The sequence below is a fragment of the Pimephales promelas genome, chromosome 3 (assembly GCF_988280905.1).
Source record: "Pimephales promelas chromosome 3, fPimPro1.hap1.1, whole genome shotgun sequence".
In the NCBI taxonomy this organism is placed as follows: domain Eukaryota; kingdom Metazoa; phylum Chordata; class Actinopteri; order Cypriniformes; family Leuciscidae; genus Pimephales; species Pimephales promelas.
Genome location: NC_142771.1, coordinates 10,693,628 through 10,697,317, shown reverse-complemented (window position 1 = coordinate 10,697,317; position 3,690 = coordinate 10,693,628).

Here is a 3,690-nt window from a genome sequence, read left to right as displayed (position 1 = left end):
GACTTAGACCTGAGTGCAAAAATGGAGGCTCTAGCCCCTTCCAGAGCTGAGATATCGAAACTCAAATATTCGGCCCGAAAAAAAACCGACAGTGGTACCCCTTACGGTTTTTTTTTTCGGGCGAAAAATTAAGTTTCTCCAATCTTCCCAAAACTCTGGATTCTGATAGAGGGCCATGAGACTTAGACCTGAGTGCAAAAATGGAGGCTCTAGCCCCTTCCAGAGCTGAGATATCGAAACTCAAAAATTCGGCCCGAAAAAAAACCCGACAGTGGTACCCCTTACGTTTTTTTTTTCGGGCGAAAAATTAAGTTTCTCCAATCTTCCCAAAACTCTGGATTCTGATAGAGGGCCATGAGACTTAGACCAGAGTGCAAAAATGGAGGCTCTAGCCCCTTCCAGAGCTGAGATATCAAAACTCAAAAATTCGGCCCGAAAAAAAAACGACAGTGGTACCCCTTACGTTTTTTTTTTTCGGGCGAAAAATTAAGTTTCTCCAATCTTCCCAAAACTCTGGATTCTGATAGAGGGCCATGAGACTTAGACCTGAGTTCAAAAATGCAGGCTCTAGCCCCTTCCAGAGCTGAGATATCGAAACTCAAAAATTCGGCCCGAAAAAAAAAAACGACAGTGGTACCCCTTACGTTTTTTTTTTTCGGGCGAAAAATTAAGTTTCTCCAATCTTCCCAAAACTCTGGATTCTGATAGAGGGCCATGAGACTTAGACCTGAGTTCAAAAATGGAGGCTCTAGCCCCTTCCAGAGCTGAGATATCAAAACTCAAAAATTCGGCCCGAAAAAAAAAACGACAGTGGTACCCCTTACGTTTTTTTTTTTCGGGCGAAAAATTAAGTTTCTCCAATCTTCCCAAAACTCTGGATTCTGATAGAGGGCCATGAGACTTAGACCAGAGTGCAAAAATGGAGGCTCTAGCCCCTTCCAGAGCTGAGATATCAAAATTCAAAAATTCGGCCCGAAAAAAAAAACGACAGTGGTACCCCTTACGTTTTTTTTTTTTCGGGCGAAAAATTAAGTTTCTCCAATCTTCCCAAAACTCTGGATTCTGATAGAGGGCCATGAGACTTAGACCTGAGTGCAAAAATGGAGGCTCTAGCCCCTTCCAGAGCTGAGATATCGAAACTCAAAAATTCGGCCTGAAAAAAAAAAAACGACAGTGGTACCCTGTTAGGGGTTAACAGTTAAAGGACCCAGAACCAGATATGAAGAATGAAGACCCGGAGTCAGAATTATAAAAAATTAAAGAAAGTTTTACTGAACATAGTTTGCCATTTCATCAGCAGAAGTCAGCTTCAAGACTCACTCAGGAGTTCGTAGGCCGCCACCTTACAGTTACTAAGATCACAGCAGTTATACCATTTCCAAGGTCTAAGCTACGTCATTGCTTACACGTTGAATGATTCTCATTGGCTAAGAAATAGATAAACACAGTAATTTTCCACACATATACAGATAGACGAAACATATCTCCATCGATGAGGCACGTCATGACCTTCCAGGTCACAGATTTGGGTTGCTGGCGCCAGTGTGTCCAGAACAACAACTCATTCAATCTCAATAATGGCAGTGGTTCCTTAACCTGCAACTAAGAAGACTAGCACTAAACTTTAGTCTAACTGGAGTAAGACTTCAACAAAGAAATAGTGCCTTAAACTGTTGGCTTCAATGACCCCTTTATGTTTTAACACTCAAACATAATAAACCAAATCCCTATTTCCCTATTATTTTCACTGTTACTGCATTCACCTAGGACACTAGCAAATAAGAGCTCCTATCAAGGCTGAAGAGAGTCTGAGCGTCTTATTATCAGTTAAGTGAAGTGTACCAAAACATAATGGTAAAACATTCACTTTGTTTGGGAGAAAAACAGATAACATTTGCTTCTCAGAAAGCAAATATAATAGAAAGAATACAGTTTAATATAACAATTAAAGTTCAATAAAGCAATGCTCAATATAGCTTGACCATCGGTACAGAGAAGTATCATATGTGTTGGACATATGTGTTCACGACGCCTTTATGATCCATAAACCTTTCTCCTTAGACCAGAGAAAGAGACAAATGGCCTTGTGCACCTAAAAGAAGCTGGTGACTTGTGCATGTACATCAGCATGCATTTAAGAATATTATTTCACAAGCAAAAGCACAAAGAATAAATGTATATGTCGATAAATGATTAAGTAACAATGAATATACTTAATTATTGATTTTATAAAAGAAATACATAATCATTTAAAATGATATTATGATATATATATTGAAGAGGCAAGGGATTTTGACCACCCCTTCAGTCCCCTTACGTTTTTTTTTTCGGCGAAAAATTAAGTTTGGCCCTCTATCAGAATCCAGAGTTTTGGGAAGATTGGAGAAACTTAATTTTTCGCCCGAAAAAAAAAACCGAAAGGGGTACCACTGTCGTTTTTTTTGGGGTCAATTTTTTGAGTTTCGATATCTCAGCTCTGGAAGTCTCATGGCCCTCTATCAGAATCCAGAGTTTCGAGAAGATCAGAGCAACTCAAAATTTCGACCTGAAAAAAACGACAGTGGTACCCCTCAGGGGTTTAAGTGGGCCGGAACGGTCCGGAACTGCCGGCACCTCAGATAAATTAATAAATAAATAGATTAATTAATCTCAACGAATCTTGCTTCTCATGGTATGGACCAACTTCCCTTCCTCCCCGCTGAACGCAAGCGATAAACACATAAAGTATAATAAACTATATAAAGTATAAACTGTATAAAGTATAAACGCATAAAGTAACTATATGAAGTATTTATACAACGCCTTGTCCATTTGGAGAGGTGTGCGCGGAGCCTCACGCTCCTGCGGACGCGTCGACCTATATACAAGGCTTTACAAATACTTGAAATGTACTCGCGGTGCTTGAGCGCGGTAAAGTTAGTTTTAGGTCCGAAATATTTCGCCTGACATTTGTTTTCCCTATAGCCACTGTTCTAGGGTCTTACAAAGAGATCAATAGCAGGATTAGTTTTAACAAACCATTGTATATCGACATTAATATTCATTCATTAATATTCAAAAATCACCTGCGTGCATTTGCTGCATATTTATGTTTACTCTTAATTTAAAAGGGAGCCTATAACTACACTCTATGATAACTTCACGCGAGGCTTCCGGTTTGCCGTTGTGCTGCAGCTGCTGATATTGCAAACTGTTCATATCATATCATTTAATTTATTCAACACATGTTGGAAGCCCAAATTATTTGTCAATTTACTGCATTTTGCATTATTTAGTTACCATAGCGGCTAATGAATCGGAAGTTTTTTTTGTTTTGTTTTTAAAGGATGATTCGATGCGCCACTAAGTAGGTGGATTACCAATCGAAGGATCCCTTGAGTTACCATGCTCAAGTCTGGACACAGGCCTCATCCATCCTAGGCTATTCGGGTAACTCTAATGAATCGGAAGTGCCGCCCGTATAGACCTTATTCAGAGCAGCGCCATGACAGAAAGTGAGGCTGTGAGGGATAGACTTACCGTGTTTCCAATGGCATCCGCTGTAAAAAGCTGAATAAAGCTCCTAGATTACTAACAATTTTCCACAGCTTACATTGTCGGGGCTTTTTTGTCAACTGAAATTTCTTGGAAGGATATTTTTCCAGTGTTTCATAAGCAGAACAATCCGAAAACACATTAAATAACAGTACA